At 39.7% G+C, this 24054-nt stretch overlaps 1 pseudogene; it reads left to right on the top strand.

Moving 5' to 3' along the window:
• Positions 1 to 4883: 4883 nt before the first annotated feature.
• On the top strand, positions 4884 to 23490 carry LOC149289207 (transcription factor 15 pseudogene; annotated as a pseudogene).
• The last annotated feature ends 564 nt before the right edge of the window (positions 23491 to 24054 follow it).

The raw sequence follows: 24054 nt of genomic DNA, 5'->3' as shown, positions 1-24054 counted from the left end.
CCTGGGGTCAAACAGGTGAACTACAGGGGTAACAGCTCAGCAGACTGCACCTGCCTGTTGCCTGTAATATGGTTCAGTTCATATACCCAGCATCTCTCTTCATGTGACCTACTGGGCAGACAGGTGTGATGTGTTGCTGCACCAGTACAGGAGACACAGGATGCTCAGAGAGAGGTTAGTGGCTGCTCCTCCTCTTTCTCCTCTCCCTTCAGAGATCTCCTGTCCTAATCTTACCTCTACACTGTATCTATCCATTTATATTATTAAGGCCCAAAAAAGTGCACTTTGCACATGTCCAGAGATGGATATGAATCGTGCATCTTTAACTTAGTCTCATCCCCAGTTACCGTTATTTCTGCTTTTTCATTCAGTTTTATTAACATGTAAAATTGGTTAAATAAGGAAGGCACCCTTACAGGCATTTCTGGTTGTGATAATATATTTACTGTGTAGTATTATAATGCACAGCACATAGACATGTTGCAATTATTTACTCTGTAATGAAATTAGGTATATATATCTAGTGGTGCCCAAACGATAGTATTTCCTGCAAGCTGTCACTGCTGCCTAGCTGACCCATTGATCTTACAATACATTTCTAGTTAAAGCATACATTGTGGATATATATCTCACATCCCTCCTATATTTAATTACTTTTCTCCTCTTTGTACTTGAACATGTCTTTTCCATTCTTCACGCTCTGCGCATGGACCAGTAAGCAATAAAATGGAATTAGAGCACAGTGATCAGTGTGACATTGCTAGACTAGGACAACCTCCTGGACCACAAGCACTTGGTATGAATACAGTAGAATCCTCTCATTTATTGACTCCTGTAAAGTTTTGGGAGCTTACAGCTGCTAATAAATTAGATTTGGCATTTCATAACCCTTTTCATTATAGTTAATATGTGGGTATCTTTCCTTAGAATATTTAGCAACTCCTTACTTTTTAATGATAGATTTCCAAAATCCATCTAACAACCAGTGTCAGGGGTTCTACCTGTGTTTCTATATTAAATTACATTTGCTTTTAAAAAAAACAAAAACATCACTTATTAAATCATATAGATATATGTTTCTTTATAGTTACATTTATTTGTAGATAACAACAGATACAAAAAAAAAAGTTACACTAGCATTCAAAGGTTTGGAAACACTGAGCTGTTTTCATAGAAAACTAAGAAATTTGAAGCTGTGCTAACATAAGGGCAAAATGGTTTTCTAATGATCAATTAGCCTTTTAAACTTAAACCTGGATTAGCCAACACAATGTGCCATTGGAACACAGGAGTGATGGGCATGATAAAGAGCCTCTATATGCCTATGAAGATATTCCATTAAAAAACAGCCGTTTTCAGCTACAATAGTCATTTACAACATTAACAACGTTAATTTTAATTTGCTTTTCTTTCAAGGACATTTCTAAGTGACCCCATTTGTACGTTAGTGAATATACATGCAAATAAATCAATAGTCAAAAGAGGCCTAAAAGTTTGAGAATTTCAGCATTAGACTAGTTACTGATTTGTAAATGGTTAATGTATGGCGCACTCTAGTGGTGCAACAGATTATATATTCCTGTCACTGAGTTGGCTGTGCCCCAAGATGCTTAAATACAATAATATTTCATCTATAAATATTCACAGTATTTGAGTTATATTTAATGGATGATATGCAACATGTGACTTTACTGTACGATAGGCTCAGTGGTCTCTAAGGTAACCACGATGCTAAGAGTGCACATCCACAAAAGGCATAATTATTAGACTTGTGCATTCGGATTTGTACGAAATGCAAATGTACTGAATTTTGGCAAATTCTGCGATTTGTCCTAAGCCACAAAAACAATGGTAGACCCCCACGAAGCAGACAAAAATGAAGTAAAAAGCTCCAACTTTTCGTCCGATATGCATGGGCTATTCACTCACACTCTCATTCTTGTTCACTCTCTCACACTCTCTAAAATGTTTCCCTACCTTCTCTGCCAACCACTTCCCCTTCTGCTTCCACTTCCGCATATACCTGTTCTTTATCTTCTCTCTTCTATCATCTCTATTTCATATTCTGTCTTCGTCCGCTTCCAAGCGAACACAAACTGGTGCAAACTTCAACCAAAAAGGCAGTGCTTCCATTGATGTCCTCTCCTGCGATCCTACAATTGGGGGGGTGTCACCGAAAGCATCGCCATTTTGGCAGAAGTTCACCTTAGGGTAAAATGATTGAAGGATCGGGAAGAGGACGTCACCAGAAATTTGGCAAAACAAGAGTGTGAGAGAATGAGAGTATGAGAATGAGTGAATAAGAGTGAATGTGGGCACTCGGCAACAAATTTTGTTCCCAAATTGAAAATTAAAAATGCTCCCCCACTTTCATCCAAACTGAATGGGCAGAACACATCATCAGTTGCCTGAAAAAGGAATGGGCAAAAACGAAATTGTTTTTGGCTCATTTGCACCTGTCTAATACAGTAATTATAGATTGATGTAAAATCTGTATTTTCCAAACCAGTGGTTTTAGGGGGACCAAAACAAATATGCAAATCTAAATTGAGGAATGCATGTTTAAATACTATATAGTAAATGGACAAACACAAATCACAAAGTAACATTTGTGCACATTTATACTAAACTAATTTTAAATGAATGTTTATTTCAATGCCTTCCTTGTTCTAATGCCAGGTTATAAAATAAAGGGAATGTAAATATTTGCTTAGTGGAAAACACGTGTTTGCTCACAATATGACAAACACTGCCACTATTCCCAGGAAACTTACTTTAGACGCTGTTTGAATACAATCAGAGCACTAATGGAAGAATAGGCCACAATCATGTAATGATCCTGATATTGTAAAACATTAAATGACCTTGAACAATACTTAGGCCAGAGTATTCTGTTTACTAACTTCATTATATAATCTTTCTCTACCATATTCTACTTCTTTATATTATACTAGGAATATTTAGTATTGCATTAAAAAAAACAGCTCCCTATTAAGAATAAATCTTATCACAATACATAAATACCCTAGATTCTGCTTACTCTTTACAAGGGTTGGAAAAAACCCACCATCCATGAACTAGATAGTAAGTTTCAGAGACTGTTGACATGCTTGCTGTCTTTTAATCCGGAGCCACTTGGTCACTATTTTTGGTACACCGGTCACTTACAGGTGCAAGGTCATCCCAACAGCTGGACTTGTGTAGTGGCAGCCAAGATACCATGTATGTGCATCAGCTGTGTTGAAACAGAGCACTAGAATTCATAGCTCATGATGTTAAAATGGGTTTCCACACTTGGTTCATGTATAGCTTTACAGCACTAGGGGTACATGGCAGTATAGAGCAGGTAGACAATAGAAGATTAATTTAAATGCAATACATCACAAAATGTAAGGCTTTTTATGTGTTTTCTAAGTAACTTGGGTCCCAAATAGGGACTTACTAATTAGTGACAGCTAGGGCCTAGAAAAAGGTGTTAACATCCACCTGAAGATATGAAGAAACTACTAAGCAGGTGAAAAGAAGAAAAAATGTGGCCAGAGATGAGAATGTAATTTCATATCCCAAAGTATGGGGACCTTGGGTCGCCAAGGCCTCTAGCTTAAAAGGTTATAATGTTGTGGGTTTTTCGGGTAACATGCCCACTATATTTATTTTCACTCTAGAGTGCCCCAGTTCAACAGGGGAGTGGTAGTACTCCATGGATACTTCAAGAAATATGGAATTAGGTTTTTATTTTAACAGTAATGTTATATTGTTGCTTTTTTAATAACTTTATATTGTTATATACTGTATTTGCCACCAGAACAGAAATGTTGCGCTGTAACGCATATCCATGTGCCAGTATCTTTGTGTTTTCTTTCTGTTCTTTTTTCAATTCTTGGTTTTCTTTACTAGGCACAAATTCCTTTCCTCAATATTGCCTGTAACCAGCTGGTATTGCTTGTTAATTTGAGTGAGATTTGTTTTCTGTAAAATCCATAGATGTAGCAGCTGTCATAACAGTATAGAAACATGCACTCGGCTTTGCGGATATGTCAGTGCTATCCAACAGCCGTGCCCAATAGCTTGGTAAAGTCCACTGCAAAAGGATATGAAAGCAGTATTGTTCTTTCATTGAGCTGGGGGATGTATCAGATGCGCAGTATGATCCATGGAACATGAATAAATAGATAACAACTGTCAATTATATCATGTTCCCTTACGAGCGACAACCATATCATTTTTCAACCACCTTCTATCATGTATATTTGTGACCGAAGCTTATTTCTACAGCAGTGCATTGCATGCTGTTCTCAACTCAACCAACAGACATGGTTGCTGCGAGCTGTACTTTCCCCTGCAGTTGTAGCTGCCCTTCATTTGTTGATGCCTGACGGCAAAACTTGGCCTGGGGAGGTTCCAGGAGTTAAAGGTCCGTACAAGCGACACTATTGGTCGCCTGCAAGGGCCTCCTCTGGCATGAACCAATGAAGGACAGCTGCCCGTTATTGGTTCATGCAGAGGAGCTCAGTTCCGGCGACCAATAAAGTCCCTTATATGGACCTTTAACTCCTGATGCCAAAACATGGCCTGGGGTGGCTCCATTAGTTAATCCCCAGTCCAAGTTTCGGCATCAGGAGTTAAAGGTCCTTACAAACCACTGGAAGGGGCCTCCTCGGGCATCAACCAATGAAGGTCAGCTGCCTGATAAAAAGAAGAAATCATATACTTCAGGGGGGTCTCCAAACTTAATAATTAGGGTCCCATGGGATTATGTCCCAATCAATAATTATAATTAAATAACTCCCACGTTAATATCTACATGGGGTGTGAAGAGAAGTGCCACCATTTCTTTATTATTAAGGGTTTTTTTTACAGCTCTGATTCAAATGGTTGAAGACATGAGAGCATCAGGGTGCATTGGGTGCATTTTAGGGTTTCTATCTAGTTGAACTTTTCCTAGCTTTTATTGGGTTCACAGTCAAGTATATTAGAGTTTCCAATAATACTTGCTATGGTGCGTTAAGGCTGTATTTTCGTCTCCCCTAGACCTGACTCAAGGCAGTGTCCCAGGCTGTCTGTTACCTCTGCCACCCATATTTCCCTGCTGACTCCCAGGAAATAAATGACATCATATGTGGACATGCACGCAGATACCAAATGCTACTTAACCTAGGTTAAAATATGACACAGAACGCTCAGGTGAAAGCTCATACTTTAGTTACCTGACTCCTTGGTTTTTGTACTTTTCCTTTTCCCTAATTCTATGCGCAGTATATAAACAAGGTACTCTGAGCCCATGTCCTCTATTTTTGCTGTGTTAAGGAAAAGCCTGAAGAGGCTGTAAGTACTAAGTCCAACTTTAGCAAGAGCACAACAGCTGAGAGTCTCTTCAAATTAAAGAGACAAATTGCACTGAAGGCTGTTAAGACATGAAAGTTTTATAACCCAAAGGGTGTCATAACCCGCTTGTACTCATAATCCCAGATTCTGATGTCCAAAAGCGCTATAGGAGATTTAAGTAATTATATATCTAATTAAAAATAAAATAATAAAAGGAAATATATCTTTTAAATGAATATATTTTATAAATGTTTACTTTTTGAAAAGTTATTGAAGCTACGGCTAATTGTAAAAACAATACAAACTCAAGTGTTTGTTTCTTGTTTTTAGAATATAGATTGTTTTAGAAAAAAATCATATTAAGAGACTTGGGCTGCAACTTTATGATATTAAACTCCAAGAAACAGTAGTGGAAAATAAACATCTACCCCCTTGATGTCCTTCAGCAACGCCCCCAAGCCCTTATCTAAGGACCATGGAAAGGGGCCACCCCTAATATGCACTTTAATGTATATGACCGCTGAATGTTAATATACAGTTAACATTTTTTAATCCAGAAGTACAGAGGAGTTTTATCAGAATTCTTATTTGGTCTTTATTCAAGGAAGAGCCACAGTGGACCACCAAGTCCACTTGACTTTATCCACAAAGCTGACATTTGAGGAAGCTGTCTCTTTTGAAGTTTACATGCCCACTATCAGGGATGCAAATTTGTACACCTGACAGACCCAAGTAATAACAAGTAACAAGGGAACAATTGAACCCTATCCAGCAAGGAGATAATTTTCTGATCTGCTGTAGTTGTCCTATGTGACAATTATCTGTAATGCCTTAGCACTGAGGTAAGTGCTCAGCAGTAATATATAGACTCGTAAGGGAAGAGCAGGTGCTAGTATAGTTGATCAGTTACAGCAGGTGCACCTCCTCAGTCAATCAGAGACCGCGGGTACAGAAAAGGGTATCACCTCTTGCAATGGCACACTTGTAGTTTGAAAAAAGCAGTGAGATTGGTGGTTTTCTTCTACCAATATCAAGGTCACGTACATATTAAGCTTAGTCTTCTTCCTTGTATTTCCGCAAAAGTGCCCTGTAGCTAACTACTACACTAGGCCAGAATAATGCAGACGGAAATGCTTCTCTTTCTATGCATATCCGTCGGCATTTTTCTGGCCTAGTGTAGTACTTACACAACAGCAAAGCCTCGGCGCACACCACAGGGACAGACTGTTCGCCCATTCCTCCAATTGGGCGAACAGGTGTGAATAAGCTTACAAAGCGCCTTGCAAAAGTATTCATCCTTTTCCCTATTATGTTCCATCACAACTGTCATGGTAATCCCCTGAGGCTGTGGACACATGGGGGTAAGTTTGGGAAGGGGGCACTGGTAGATTCCTGGGGAGAATTCTTACCTGCCTGCCCAGTCCCCTCTTATGTCTAAGTAACCCTGTGCTCATTGGGGGACACAGGGTGACCAGGAAACCCCTTCTGGTCTGCCAGAACCAGACTCCCATGAACTAGTCGGCTATGGGGGCTGTACAAGCCAGTAAACGCTAAATGTGCCTGACCGTGACCTAGTCACAAATTCATGGAACTGTACAGCGGCTAGGAACCACGGCGATGCCGACAATTGGAACAACGACTCTACGGACACCCTTTGTCCCACCTTGTAGCCCTTTTGAGGTTACATTAAGCTCGTGGTGGGTAATCGGTGGTAGTTACAGAAAGGGCGCTCATTTGGGAACCCTGCTTTTATTACCAATCTTTAGGACCGGGCTGCAGAAGCTGCGGCTATGGAACTCTGGCCCGGCTACTGTGCGGACGATTCCCGGGGAAGTTTCCGACGCTGTTGCTCAGGGTCCCGACGTCGGATTATAATGCTTTTTGGACCATAACGTCTTCGAACCCTGAGCTCTCCATTGGTACCCTGGGATTGACACCGCTCCCTTGGGATCACCCTGAAATAGTGACTCTTTTTCAGATGGGTATTGCTGGCCATAGAACTGTACGAAGGCACAGGGCTGTCTGGTAGTTGATGTTTGGTGTATAAATGTCTATTCTGTCTTCAATAAACAGAGTTCTGTTTTACCCCTACACGCTCAGTCTCAGCTCGTGCTTGGCAGAATATGAACGGTTAATCCCTCAAGCAATTGAGCGTTCATGGCAAGGAGGATTTCTACTGCGGAGCTACGCATTCCGAGCATGGGTCTCTGTCTGTCGTGGTGGGTTCAGTGGAGCGTAGCGCAGGAATGACAAAAAGCAAGCAGTGGTTTAATGGGCAAATAGCACCAAGGTAGGACAGGTAACGTAAAAGCAAAGTCCAGATGGTAGCCAAGGTCAGGGTAAAAAAGTAACACAGAGTCCAGGTACTTAGCCAAGGTCGGGTCAAATAGAGTTTCACGAAGTCCAGGAACAAACCAAGGTCGGGTCAAATAGAGTTTCACGAAGTCCAGGAACAAGCCAAGGTCAGAAGCCAGGTGGTCAAATGATAAATAGGGATACAAAAGGGACAGTGCCGTGCAGTAGGTAGCCGGAGGATGCCTCAGAAAGGTAGGTGTTGGACCCGGAGACTGACACTGTCGCAACAACATGGAATTAAAATTGATTTTTGAGGGATTTCATGTAATGGAAATAAATAAAATAGTCCAAATTGGTAAAGTGAAATAAAGAAAATAACTTTTTCAAAAAATTCTAAAAAATGGAAAAGTGGTGCGTGCATATGTATTCACCCCCGTTGCTATGAAGCCCCTAAATACAATCTGGTGCAGACAATTACCTTCAGAAGTCACATAATTAGTTAACCCCTTCATTCCCCTATAGACGTACCGGGACGTCCAAAAAACGCCCACAAAGAAACCCCTATGGAAATCCCGGTACGTCCAGCCCTTCGTGCAGCGTCAGGGACACATCCCTGCCGCTGCACGGGAGACCCCCCGTTTCCCGTCTCGCCAGCTTTCTGCTGCCCGATCTCCCGTAACAGCTTCCGGCATGAAAGCCGGTAAACTGTTACAGTTGAAAGTGCAGTTGCAAACGCGCGATCGGGCATTCCCTTCCGGGTTGCGTCACTGCTGACGTAACCTGGAAGGTCATCGGAGGACAGGATATCCCCTGCAGGGATATCCTGCCCTCCGATGAGGCACAGAGACGCTGCGATCTCTATGCAGGTCTGTAAGGACCTGCATAGTGATCACAGTGTGATCGGTGCAGGGGGATCGCGGGGAGGGGAGTGAGAAACCATCTCTCTCACTCCCCCTCCTGTCCTGAAAGAGAAAAGCAGGAAAAAAAAAAGTTAATTCATTTAAAAAATAATATTAAATAAATCATTAAAATAATAATATAAATAATAATAAAAAAAATTATAATGTGAGCTGTGATGTCATTGTGACATCACTGGCATGTTCAGGAGGTCCCTAGGAGGACCTCTAACCATTTCTGTGTAAAAATAATATATAAAAAATAAAAAATAAATGAAATTAAAAAAAAATTAAAAAAAAATACAAAAAAAGATAATAAAAAAATTATTAAAAAACCTTACTTCCCATTGCCCTAGCATAACATCTAGCCAGTATAACCCTTCTGCCCCCGTTCACAACCCCCAAACCCGTTAAGCCATAGGCATAAAAATTATACAAAATTGTACACCTTATAGTATGCTCCCTGGTGCTGGGAAAGTCTGGAAAATCTATATAAATTAGGTATTTCTGAAATCAGGACACCTGAATTAATAAACTTGGAGGGGATTTTCCATCACTTTACCTAATTTTGTGAGGATTCAGAGGGAAAATGGAAAAAAAATTAGTTTATTTTTCTAATCTTCGCTAGTTTTTACTAAATTTTTCATTCTAAATTTTCAGCTAATCATCCAACTATGGTATCAAACGAAAGCTCTATCTCTCCTTGAAAAAACAATATAAGTTTACATGGGTACACTATTCACAGGAAAAGAGAATCATCGCTAAACTGACATACCCCAAAAATGGCAAAATTGCTCTGGGCTTTGAGGTACCAAAAACCCCTGGGATTGAAGGGGTTAAATAAAGTCCAGCTGTGGGCAATCTAAGTGTCACATGATCTGTCACATGATCTTAGTATATATTTGCACCTGTTCTGAAAGGACACAGAGTCTGCTACACCACTGAGCAAGGGGCACCATGAAGACCAAGATGCTCTCCAAACAGGTCAGGGACAAAGTTGTGGTGAAGTACAGAACATCCCATGGAGCAACATTAAATGCATTATTAAGAAATGCAAAGAATATGGCACCACAACAAACCTGCAAAGAGAGGGCCATCCACCTTACAGACCAGGCAAGGAGGGAATCAGTCAGAAAGGCAACAAAGAGACCAAAGATAACTCTGAAGAGTGGCCAGAAAAAAGGCCATTGCTTAAAGAAAAACATAAGCAAACAGGTTTGCTGTTTGCCAAAAAGCCTTTGTGGGAGATTTCTCAAACATGATTAGTACTCTGATCAGATGAGAATAAAACTGAGATTTTTGACCATCAAGGAAAACTTTATGTCTGGTGCAAACCCCACACCTCTCATCACCCTGAAAACACCATCCCCACAGTGAAGCATGGTGGTGGCAGCATTATGCTATGGGGATATTTTTCAGTAGGGGCTGGGAAAGTGGTCAGGATTGAAGGAATGATGAATGACACTAAATGCAGGAAAATTCTTGAGGGAAACCTATTTCAGTCTTCCAGCGATTTGAGACTGGGACGGAGGTTTATCTTCCAGCAGGACAATGACCCTAAGCATGCTGCTAAAGCAACACTCGAGTGGTTTAAGGGGAAACATTTAAATGTCTTGGAAACAGCCTAGTCCAAACCCAGACCTCAATCCAAATGAGAATCTGTGGTATGAAATAAAGATTGCTGTACACCAGCGGAACCCATCCAACTTGAGAGAACTGGAGTAGTTTTCCCTTGAAGAATGGGCAAAAATTTCAGTGGCTACATTTTCCAAGCTTACAGAGATGTACCCTAAGAGATTTGCAGCTGTAATTCCTGCAAAAGGTGGCACTACAAAGTATTGTGTAAAAAAAAAATATCTTGCATCCTCAATGTGGTAGGTATCTTGTGTAAATCAAATTATTAACCTGTACTGATGTGGGTGTCAGTGTGGCTGAGCCTGTCCTGGTGTGTATGTTTGGGTGTCGGTGTGGCAGAGCCTGTCCTGGCGTATTTGTGTTTGGGTGTCGGTGTGGCAGAGCCTGTCCTGGTGTGTGTGTGTTAGGGCGTCGCTGTGGTAGAGCTTGTCCTGGTGTGTGTGTGTGTTTGGTGTGTCGGTGTGGCAGAGCCTGTCCTGGTGTGTATGTTTGGGAGTCGGTGTGGCAGAGCCTGTCCGGGTGTGTGTGTGTGTTTGAGGGTCGGTGTGGCACAGCCTGTCCTGGTGTGTATTTGGTCATATGTTTCCTGGTACTTTACTTACTGTAGGGATAAATTGAACTAGTTAATTTTTACTTATCCAGAGATAAAATGCCCTCCTGAATTTGTAGTCACTTCAGAGGACAAAACTTTCTAGGCCTTAGGCTGCCAGTCCTCCCCTGAAGGGGAGGTAAAATAAGTGCAGTCATTTACACCGGTACAGTACTGAACAGTACAGTGGCCAAAGACCTTATGAACAGGGTACAATAAATTAGATTACACTAGAAAAGAGGCTGTTGCTCCGAAGAGCTTACAGAATATGTTACTTGCATTCCTATTTAGAATGATTAGTTCAAGAAGCATAGCATCGTGACTGTTGATAGGAATTCTCTTGTACTGGCAGCTTGATAACAGTAGCAGATTTGGAGGAGAGAAGGTTGGTAGTAAGAGGCTGCTCTATTTCATTAAGGTGACAGGCAGTTGTGACCCTAGTTAGTGTGCTGCTTGTCCCCCTCACTCTCTTGCAGGGGGTGAGGCAAGGCTCCTGTCTGTAGATGTTACCCACAACATGACAACACAAACAGGTGCACTGCTTAGGATGGTGCTATTGCCCCAACGCCCACAACTCTCTGCTCCAACCCCACCTTTCTTGCCTTTAGGAGCAACCACATGTTCAGGCTAAAAGGAGCAACCATTCAAAAAATGACTTGCTGAGGTGTCAGTGGATCAAGTGGAGCTGCTTGCTATCAACAGGTGCTGTTTGCCTGTGGTGCATAAAAAGTGATGGGGGCCTGGGGGTTAGTGCTGCTCAGAACTGAGACAACACAGGCTGCTGGGGAGGACTGCAGGGCCATGAAGTGTGTGGGGAGCGGTATTGGACAACCTGGAGACTGTACCAGTGGTTTTCTCTCTGATGCAGAAGATCTGGAGAGCGTGAGCGACAGTTCAGACAAATCTCTGGGTGGTGGCGATGAAGGAGGCTACTGTAGCCCAGCTGAGGAATACAGGGGAAAAATGAAGAGGAAAGGCAGGCTATCTGGAGTCAGCAAGCAGCGACAAGCTGCCAATGCCAGGGAAAGAGACCGTACACACAGTGTGAACACAGCCTTCACAGCCCTCAGGACACTCATTCCCACAGAGCCTGCTGATCGCAAACTGTCTAAAATAGAAACTCTACGGCTGGCTTCTAGTTACATTTCGCACTTAGCCAACATCCTGCTGCTGGGGGAGGACTGCTTGGATGGACAGCCGTGCCTGCAATATAGAGCTTCAGTGGCTAGTGCTTCTCCTAGACCCATCTGTACTTTTTGCCTCAGCAATCAGAGGAAACAGGTAAGAGACATAATAAGGTAGTGCATCCAACACAACCTCAAAGGGTGTTAGACAGTTTGAACACAACTGAATTATTTTCACGTTTCATGCCCATTCATTTATTTTCAACTTTAAATACTCTTTTTAGAGAACTAGTCCGGTAAGGTTGTTCATATTTGTATGTAATATTTTTCTAGGTTAGGGTGCACAAAAACACAAGTAATAAAAATAAGAAGGCAAGCGGGGTAAGAAGGATTTCATGCTTCACGACAACTACATTCTGCCAGGCTGCATGCAAGTATAATTTTGCGTGGGCCAGCATTATTCACTATTCCTCCTTGCGTTGACCCTAAGCAGGAAGTTTGCCTATATAAAATATTTTATATAGTATAATATATAAGAAATGTAGAAAAAACAATTAAGGTAAATACAGAGTAGGAACAAACATTTAGAGGCTAAAGTTATGGTTACAAGTATCTCTGACTGAATCATACATGATCCACTAAGGATTTCTCCTATGACATAACAGTAAGCATGGTATAAAAAATAGGTAGCCTTAAACTGAGCAAGTCTTAAAATCTAACTTTAGGTATTAAAACACAGAGAGGGTTTTGGTGCATCTCAGGTTCAACTTGAGTGTAATGTACTTACAAGTCATAAGGTACATGAGTTCAAGCAGTGATCCTTCTGAGGTCAGTCTACAACTATTGTGATATAACTGTCTACCTCTTGTCAGTGAATGATGTTGTCCTATGTAATCATTAACAGGCCATGACATGCTTGTCTCTATTTACTAGACCATATGCTACTTAAAATTAATGAGGAACATAAATTCTAGGTTAAGGAGATTAATTACATATATTCTCTGAATGTATATTAAAGTACTTAGCATTCTCTTTATGCCCCCCCCCAACATAAAACACAACCTACCTGGTGAAGACACCGCAGCGCTGAGATTTGCTAGAAACAGCCAATAACTGACAATAAAGCAGGAAAACTCACATGAGCCAGCACTGAAACTGGTTGGTGGATCATGCACATTTGTAAACAGGAGCTGCATCTCCCCCAAGCCAAGGAACTGATGATGCATTTACATACAAAATATATATAGGGTGCATTAAAGTGCCTTGTTTTGGGGAATGGTCACTTCATTTAGGAAGTTTCCAGTAATGTATATATATACACTAAGGTTATTACCAGTCCTGATTAACATGAAGGGCAAATAGGTCATATACCAAGTTGATATAAATTGTGGTATTGATTCGACACCTGCTTTATCCTAGGTTTGTGCAGAGATGGCAAGGCCGCATATTATGTAATTGCTTTGCTAAGCTTTGGGGGATAGATGGTCTAGCAAATTGCATACCAATTTGTGAAAACACACACGTTGTATATATATATATATATATATATATATATATATATACTCTTTCTCTCTCTCTAGAATAAATCATAAGCTGCAGGCTAGGGAAATTAGGGTAATGCCCTAATGTCGTTTGGATTACTGATAATTACAAAATGTATTACATTATTAAGGTTACATATATAAAAAAGGAAACCAAATGCTATAGTTATTACTCGATTTTTTTCATGATACATAGCTACTATGTGTACAAAGAATGGCTAGATACTATAAATGTTGCTTTCAAAGGTACTTTGTTTACTGATTCTACTGTAAGAGGACCGTCCAACTAGGGGTTGAACCAAAGAGCTAAGGATGTAATGTATGCTAATATTGCTATGGTTACTAAGAAAAAAACAATAACTTTACAAAATAAATCTGTATGGTGGATACCAGCGCATTCCCATAGTGTGTCCAATACTATTTCAAAGGGGAAAGCATCACATTTGGCCTGTGGCAGCGAAAATAGTTGAGGGTAGAGACCTGATCAGTGAACATCCTAACCTTTTCCCTCTTGTGGTGTAGTTTTGATGTATTATTTGCTGAAGTGTGACCCTATGAAGGATATGTCGTAATCTGTGTTTTCTTGCCCACCTCTTTCAGCACAGGGAAGGGGAGAAGCACTTGCCTATTTAAGGTCCATGTGGATATGGACTCAGAAGAGCAGCGTGTACAACACTTGCACTGAATATAGAACTGTTCTAAAAATATCCACTCCGCACTCTTTTGTTTACATTGAACTTATCTAGAGCAGCTAAACCGCTAAAGTACTTTAACAGGGAGCAGGGTAAAGCAAATAATTACAAGAAGAAGAAGAAGCAAAAAGAAAGCTGATGTGCACTTTGTTTTACATTGAAACTAAACTATTTAGGATGCTTTGCCGTTGAAATTTAATTAAGACAGGAAATTCGCACCTGGTGTTGCTGCTATTTTTTGCGCAAGAAATGTTAAACCTGAGCATGATACAGATGGTGGTTACAGAAACGACACATGATGAAACCTGACCCTGGACACGCACTGGGTACATCAGTATGTGTTGTCACAACATGCTTTCACCTGTGCTTTTCACCACTAACCCTTCCTACAATCCCACCAGCTTTACTGTCACCCAGTTCAAGACTGTAGATAAAGTGACAAGCAGCTGGCCCTTTAAAGAATGTGGAGAGAGGGTGCGGGAGGGGAAGGCAAGTTATTGTGTTCAGTGCATTTTTTCAGTGACAGTGGGAAAAAAGTAGAAAGTATACATTTTTTATTCCATCTGTGTCTCTATTAGATGGTTATTATGGAATGCTAAACATATTTGATTTTTGTACATTTTCATATCTCTGTAAATGCCTTATGTAATTGTAAGAAAAATCCTCTCCATATATTTTATATATAATGCAAAGCAATGTTTATTCATTATTTTATATACAAAGATCCCTATATGTATACTCCACAGACTTCTGAACTGCAAAGCAGAATCCTACCTCGTTCATATGAGTAAATTATGATTATTATTATCATACCTCTTGTACATGTTACAATACAACTGATGGCAGTAGAATAACAAATGATCTTACACAGGCTAGCACTTCACAATGTTGAACCCAAAGGGTCAAGTTCATGTATACAAGGCACCTGCTTTGCAGCACAGATGTCCATAAAACAAGGTGGTTTTATAGTTACTGAATATGATTAAATGGGAGATACCTCCATTATGAACTGTACAGTCTGTATATAGCCATGGTACAAATGTGGTGCTTTTTTATTTTATAAAAAATCTGAGAAAACGATATAACCTCCTCCCCTGGCTCCTGCCCCCAGATTTCAATAACACAAACCACAAGAAACAATAGGCACGTAATGGAAATCAGATTAGAATTTAGATAAGGCATACCGTACATCAGGGGTGTCTTAATGCTCTGGCAGAGGAGTATGGGAAATGTAGTCCTGCAGCAGCTGGAAGGCCGCAGGTTGGACACCCTTGCTATACATAAATCAAACACAAAGCATTAATACTATTATGCTATTAAAAAACAAAATTACACACTCATACAAGCTTTAATTTAATTAACATGATATATATAAATCAATCCTATGGTTTATTAAAAAATTTCCAGGTATGGATTGAATCACCTTCTAGGAAGGATATACCTTTGACAAAGGCCATTTTGCCAAATCAGATTGGGGGTGGAGTTTATTTTAATCTTATGTGAATTAAAACAATAGTCACATCAGGGTTAGATTACCAACGTTTACATGAACAGCTACTGACCCCAAAACGTTGAATATTGTATTTACCAAATACAAGATGACATCCCCCACCGGTTAAACCATGTCCTGTGAATATTTAGGCATTTTTAAGAGCTAACATTATAAATTATTTTTTTCAAAGTGAGGATCCTTGGCCTTTTTATTTGGAACATCTGAAGGTGCAATTATTGTTGTGATAAGCCCTTTGGGAAAAAATAACTATTTAAAAATCACAAGAAGTAATAACATGTCTATAAATTGCCACGCACAATCTCTCTTTATATGTGTTATTATGGCCTTGTTAATATGGGTGCTCAAAAACACCTACAGGGAAATACAGCAAGCAAATACCTCATGTTCTAAATGTACAACTACATGACTGTCCTTTTAACTCAGATAATGTGAACTATTATATTTATTTTTAATTATTTTTTTCTGAAATAAAGTATCTGATTTTAATTATCATACTCATTTTCAATTGCTATTATTTTTTCATAGTATGGTTCTTAAAATGCTTACATTTTGTTTCTTTGGTGCTGTAAACCATTATAGTCAGTATTATCATATATATATATATATATATATATATATATATATATATATATATATATATATATATATATATCATATTTGACTATTCTGTTTTTTTTTATTGATGTAGAAGGCCCTGGGAAGTTCCCAGGTATGATGCACTTACCAGAAGATGCACACAGAGAAACCGTCTACTATACAAATCATAAAAGCTGAAATAACCATTTTTCCCATATCAATATAAAAACATGATTTTAAAGACGTGATTTTTTTGATGAACTTAGATGAAGTTTATATTAAAGCATTTCTTTAAATGTAGATTTGGTACCCTCTTTTTCTGATGAAGGTCTACTCAAAATTAAGTACATTTTATTTTATTTTTTCTGTTTTCTAAGTCTCTCAACTTCCCCTATACTAAAGCACTATATTTCAAATAAAAAAGTAAGTTTTCCTTTTCCAGCTAAAAGGTTGTTTTTTGTTTCACCCTACATATTTTTTTAACCATAGCAAAGCTGATATGGCATACTGCATTATAAAGTTAGCATATATGAATATCCAATTAAAAAAATAAATATTTTTACTGAGGCCTGCTTCTTTTGTATTGGGTCACAAAGTTAACTCAAATTGGGAAAATATTTCACTTGCATTTATAGTATAAACATGCTTTACATATCACAAGGGATTTAACAACAAATGTCTCCCCATATTATAATTAATCTCCAGAGATAAGCTATAAACCTCGCTACGATGTAGCAACAGCAGAGTACATCATATTATTGTCAATCTTTTTAGAAACCTTAATGCCAGTTGCATAGTTGTATATTTTATAAGGACATACTGAAATTTTACATTAATAAAATCATTTTACTTATTATTTGTGTCAAGTTCATCTAACAACAGGGATTGTATTTTGTATTCAAATTCTAAAAGGGATTAGCGGATTTAATAAATGCCACAGGAGTATTGAAAAATGATTATAAACGTATGGGACAGCAGAAACAATGTAATTCTGTTTAAAAAATTAAAGACAATCTTGTTTTAATCTATCTGCTGCCAACCCACACATCTACGGTACTGTAATGTTTGCATTTTTGCAGTAAGGGATCGGCATATGGGTATTCATGAAGTTTTAATTGGGTAGACTTTCTTATCCTTTGCAGGAAAGCTAGATGAATGCTGGAGGGTGAAAAGTGTCAGAAACCTGGTCAAGCAACAGTAAGAGATACCGCAGTTATTTTCTGCTGCTGGGTTGTATGTGGGAGATCCCACATGTACTCATATGAATAGCTTTACATCTATGAGAATGGAAATAATCACTGACTCACACAATTTCTGGTATGGTATTCATATGATGTATTCAGTAATGATTTAACCTCTGATGCAAAGAGCTCCACCTTATAACAAAACCCACAATATAAGATGTGTGAAATCACCAAATACAAAGTTTTTTTCCCTCATACAAATAAGCATTAACATATAATTATTTATACAGCACCGATATGTATATAAGAAAAACATTATTTTGGTAAATAAAATGAATGTTGTGTTACTTCTGCACATTTCGAATGTAGGCAGTGTAATGATTCTGACAAGCTGATGCAGTAGGGTTCCTGAAGGTGTCTTGAACCTTGGAAATGGGTTCAGTAATCGGTCCCCCCCCCCCAAAAAAAAATGTTTTAAGGGAATAAAACCTTGAAGGTTAAATGATTACATTTCCTATTTGTGTATGTCAATTATTCTTGCATACAATGTGAGATTCCAGGGACACTAGGCCTTAATGTAAATATGCTTTTTGTTATGGCAGATCCTATTGCCAGTCAACAGGGAAGATACTAGACTATGCCTGGCAAAGCAAGCAATGTCTATTTTTTGACAAAAGTTATATGTCAGGTTTATGACAATTAGGACTGCTTCAACAAAGTACCTTAAACATAAACGGGGAATGCACAGGCAGACCACTAATACCATTAATCTTGCAGATGACCAAAGTACACCTGTGCAGTTATTAGAGAGATGGTAATCCCTTGGCAGGGAATGCGGTGGCATATTGATTTTCAATGTTCCTCGAATCTTTGGCAGAGGAGCATAAAGTTTTCTTGACCCCAATCCTCCCCAAAACCATACAACGTAGAGAACTATGTCAATACTTTGAGTTATATAAATGAAAATGCAAATGAAACAAACATGTAGTGGACATGGGCTATTAAGAAATGTAATGAATACTAGAACTAGGCATTAAGAGACTATTCGGTGTCCTACAAGTTAACATTGATGCTGTTGCATGGATCAAAAATAAACCCAGGTTTGATTAAAATTATGAACTATCTAACTATCATCTAAAATCCAGCCCTGTCATATTAGATCAACTGAACTATACTCCACATTGAAATTCCTGAGATACACATTATTACGGGTAGACATTGTAAACTAGGTTACAATGAATTTCCCCCTTCAATTACTGTATCTTTTCCAAACCATCCCCTTACATACGTCAGCTAAGGGGAATTGTTTTTTGTTTAAATGGGGCTGACTGTTCCTTTAAATAACAGTTAGCACAGCCATATGAAATAATAATTTGTACAGATTATATGCAAGCTGTATTAAAGGCCAATTTTAGAGTTTTTGGAATATATTGCAAGGGCTATGTAAGGTTTGTATGTTTGGCTTAACCCTGTGTCTGCCTTTTGTAGTCATTAGGAAAGATTTGACATATAACAATCTTCTAAATGACCCAAAACACTAAAAAGCCAATCAGATTTCAGATTCATTTCAGTTTTCATTTCTTTATCTGTCACCATCTCTTACAGTCTGGCTTCAAACAACAATTAAAGGCAGGTGAGTCTCAGTGTGGCATTCTGTATATACAGAACTTTAATAAAATAAACCATCTCAAAAGAGGAATGTTACAAAAAAGTAAAGAACCAATCTTGGAAAATAGCATAGCAGGAACAAAATTACAGTAGTTTAGAAAGCAATCTGACAATATATGCATGTATGCATGTTTCTTAAGTGTCCTTGAATATGTTTTTGATAGTACAAAGGGTAACAAAAGACACAGTATAGAAAGGTCAAACTTTCATAAAGTCATAGCTAGAAACTTCCTAGAGTAGGCTACCCAGAGATCTCTCTTCTGACGGAGTAGCTTTGCAAGCGGGCAGAGCTTACTATGCACAAGGATGGTGCTAGCTGCCAGAGGGACACGGTTAGTCATGCAAACAGATACCAAAAACAGATACCATTTAGTCACATAAGCTTTTGGGACCTCAGTGGTCTCTTCCTAAAAAGAAAAGAAGTCTCTGAGGTCTCGAAAGCGTACCTTTTGTTACAATGGTCCAGTAAAAGTTATCTGTGTTAAATCTCCTCTTGAGACAATGGCTGACAACATCTTCTGCCACATGGGTATTATGGCCATACAACCCCTGGCTTAGCCTTCACTGTAACAATGAAAGGGCCAAGCAAATGCCCACAAAAATGGCCCTTTGCTCCTAGTCTGTAGTTATGTTCTTTTCTGACAATTGCCTCATTACTGTGTTAATTACAAGCTATGCTAAATTAATTTAATGGCTCCCAGTACTTAGACTTGTGATCAGGAGTATTTTAAACCCCATGATTGACAGTAACAGGGGTGCTACTATTTTCTACCTCTTTCTAGAACCAAATGTTCTCACTTCATTGGACAGTATTTATCTGACATGCTTTCAGGATAGCTGACCTCTGTCAATAAAGATTTGCTGGTATACTCTATTATAATCCATGTATATAATGCATGGAATTCTAATAACATTGATTACAGAAGCTCTCCTCATCTATACAATTGACCATAAATATCCTTCCACCCATAAATTACTCATTAACAGTGGTTGGTGGAAAGCTACGAAGAAGGATGGAATATAAATCAAATGTATAAATACTAATATCTCCAGCCCCTTATAACTTTTATAAAATATTAATGTTGCTGTTCAACTTCTTTTGTTTTTTGGGGTTGTTTTTCTTTATATAAAACACAAGGCGGGGCATAAATAACTGTGTTGGTTTCTAATTAAGTCTTCCTGGCTTGTAAATTCTATAAATCTTTGCCAACTCCTGAATTAGATAACGTTTGATAACAGGCCAAATGGTTAGATAATCATTTGTATAAACAACAGTGGAAAGTTACCAGTGCTCAATACCAAAACCACAGATATATATATATATATATATATATATATATATATATACAGTATCTCACAAAAGTGAGTACATCCCTCACATTTTTGTAAATATTTTATTATATTTTTTCATGTGACAACACTGAAGAAATGACACTCTGCATGTCTCCAAACCTAAACCATATTAAGCATCTGTGGGGCATCCTCAAACGGAAGGTGGGGGAGTGCAAGGTCTCTAAGATCCACCAGCTCCGTGAAGTGTAGGAGCTACTGAGAAGTTGCCGGGTATTCTTACCTGTAAGAGACAAGTAACCAGACACAGGCTCAGTCAATAGGAGCTACAAAGAGAAAGGACCAACAGGAAGTGGTGAACATCTACAGCAACCTGAAAAGAAACACAAGGATTAACACTGGAACTAGACAAACACAGGAAAAGAGAACCATGGTTTCCCAGCCCTCACCAGCTACTACCTGAATCAGAACCAGTTGTCAATGTCTATACTTACCATTGGTGAGCGATCTGGCACTTAGATGGTCACCTTTATACACTTATTATACACTTACTATATCACTATATTGTTGGTACTGGTACCCTTGTCACTTTCCTTTAACACTTAGATGGTCAGATCTACAACAAGCGAGATCCACCTGTGATTATTGCAAATGCTGGAGATCATTTATTTATGAGATTCTACGGACTGAAAAACTGTTTTACTTTATTTTCATAAGATATTTATATGTATAGAGCATTTTCACTTATGTTATAAGTCAAGTTTAATGTCTCAAAAAGGACTCCTCAGTCAACATATGCACTTTAATTAATTAAATTACAAATTTTCCCCATGTAAATGCATAGAAGGATTCATCTATTCACTTGCATTGTCTTCTCAACCTCCTAGTATCTTAAGTTGCAGGAGAACCATTCAGTCGAACTCCTGCTTACCAATATGCATATGCAGTATACTCATCACTTCCAGGCACTGAAAACAGGAAGCGTAAGGTTATGTGGTGCCAAATAAACAAACCCATAATGAAAATACATTTGGATAGTAAACTTGTACATTAAACCTAGGTTTGTTTTTGAACGTGCTCTGCCATTGCCACATTTATTTAAAGTATGTAGTGTCTAAATTCAATCCTGAGGGCCAGAAACACAAAATGCTTTTAGGATAACACCCCATTGCTCTGTGATGCACAATGACAACTGGCTGATAAATTTTTTTTTAAATAGGGATCCTAAAGTCTCTAACGGGATGGTGGGTACATTAATAATGTTGTCCATTAATAATATACATAGCTTCCAATATTTTAAATGGCCGAGGAGGGACATCTTTGGCTTAGAGGGTGTGGTGAAAAATGTGGCTTAGGATGACACTTTATGAGTAGTTTCCATGTAATATGGGGGTGCAGTTAGAGGTGTGGTTAGGGCTTTACCAAGACTCTACTCGCTAAAACAGCTTGACAGCTGTCTACTCACTAAATCAGCTCAGCACTTTTTGCTGGAGGAACCTGCTGGTGTTTTCTTTTATTAACGCCACAAAGTCAGTGGCTCAGCTGTGAAAAAAAAAAGTACCAAAATGTGACGAGAGCCAGGGTGGTCACCAGATCCCCTTCTTTGGGGGTCACACTCCCTAAAGGGATATGCGACCCCTTACTTTCCTCTCCAGCCAAAAGAGCCACAGAAGGGCCGGATCTCCTTGGTCCACTGAAATATATTTGGAGGGGGTGCCTGCCCTTAGGGGCTACCTAGCGCCCTCCTAACCAGAAAAAACAAGGAAGGGACCCAGATCCTCCATGGCATTCCAATATATTACCGTGTGCAATTTGCTTGTGTGTCACGGTATCTAGTGAAAAAAGTATTACAAATAAGAGCATAATGAAGTGAGAGTGAAAAGCCCTTTAGTGTATAAGCCTGTCTGTGTTGCAGTATAAGTAGTGTTAGCTATATTCATTAAAAATGTATTTAAAACACAAGTTTCCTGGCTTCACACACAGTATTGTAACTCTTTTAGGGCTGTAGAGCACTCATGCTCCGCAAACATTCTGAGGTTCTACAAAAGAAGCATTAGAGGAGAAAACAGATTTGCGCCTCAGAGAAGGACGCTCCCTCGCAAACATGGATGCTCCTGAGGTAAGACTATGGTGTGAGCCTGCAGGCAGGTGACTGTGTGTTAAACCGCATGTGGAGGAGACATAGTCAGCATATGTTGGGAGAGCTCTGGGCGCATAAAATCTTTGTCATTTAAAAGAAAGGGACGGTTATTTCAACGTGACACACGAGTTTAAAGTGCAGGTGACCACCGCGAAGAACTTAGCACAGTCTATTACAATTTTGAGATAACGGGATGAACCGGAGCTCACGCGTTGTGTAACATCCCAGAGCCGGTTACATAAACTGCCCCTTCTTAGGCGGGGGGGGAATCCCTGCGCTGCATCACGTGACGTTCTCAAAGTCACCCGAGAGCCTAAGTAACAATATTACCACACGGGGGCGACAAATCGACAGCTGCTAGTTTTCTCTATGAATGTACATGGGTATGTCTGAATAACGTGACTAAGTTTCCGTTCCCAAAGAGTTAACTGTACCCCCCCCCATACACACACACCACTGCCCTATGAATTAGGAATGTTGGCCTTTTTTACATGTATAGGTGTATGACGCACAGCTCAGTCAATCTGTAACATGGTTACAGCCGGATGCTGAACCTGCTCAGAGACTTATTTATAAAATATGAAAATATGGTAAGTTTCATGACTTCACTGAAGTCGAGTTATGTCTATGTGAAGTATATTTCATGGACATATGGCAGGTAGATAATAACAGATGATACATGACTCTTAATACGTTAGAGCAATGAATTTGAAAGCATAGTGTACATGTCATGCTTACAGTGTGCATACATGACATTTAATGGAGTTTATATGATATCATACACGTAAATGGTTTGATGCTATTGTAAATGCCTTCGGTGTACTCTCCCCTCCTCGGTGTCCTTTTTCTTCGTGTCCCCGTGTGCTTCTTCCCAGAGTGTGGGAGCCGATGTGTGTTACTGTCTCTTTAAGAGGCCGGGCAGAGCCCAGGAAGTCCGCCTGCCTCCCGAGCTGAGCTCACAGCACTGTCTGCTGACCGGGATGGGAGGAGAAGACGCGCTGAGTGGAGCCCGCGAGGACTGACGCGCGTGGGGGCTGTAGCGCCCGTGTAATTTATCCACACGCAGCTCCCCAGTATTTCGGGCATCCCGCTACTTGCTGGCACTAGAGGAGCAACAGATACCCCATTGTGAAGCCGGTGTGCGGGTTGCTTTGTTTACTCCAGCACATGTATGTTTGGGTGTAGCATCCATACATAGTGACGGGACACTCCGGGGAGGAAGCCACACCAGGGAAACTTCACTTCAAAAGCCACCACCTGTCCTGGGTGTCAGGGAAGGCTTGGCTGTTCTTCTGATAACCATGTGCCAACTTTGGTATAGCGAGTACCTAGTCTGTGGGTGGCACGGGCAGCGGCTGGCACCCGATCTGGGGAGCGTGGCGTGGGCTGGCTCTCTGACACTTTAAGCATGCACTTCTCAGGGAACAAAGCAGCGTGCCGGTAGCACCTCTCATCAACAATAGACTAACCCCACCGACAGCAGCACCATTCTGTCACTGTAACACGAATGTAGCATGAAGCCTGTGTGACAGCGGTCATGGCTTCGTGTGATGTGTGGCTGTAAGACAATTCTCCCCGAGCTCTTT

This window comes from Sceloporus occidentalis, unplaced genomic scaffold, assembly GCF_023333645.1.
Source record: "Sceloporus occidentalis isolate IW3139 unplaced genomic scaffold, rSceOcc1.0.p SCAF_47, whole genome shotgun sequence".
In the NCBI taxonomy this organism is placed as follows: Eukaryota; Metazoa; Chordata; class Lepidosauria; order Squamata; family Phrynosomatidae; genus Sceloporus; species Sceloporus occidentalis.
The sequence above is the reverse complement of the archived record's forward strand: the minus strand, read 5'-3'. Positions and strand labels throughout refer to the sequence as shown.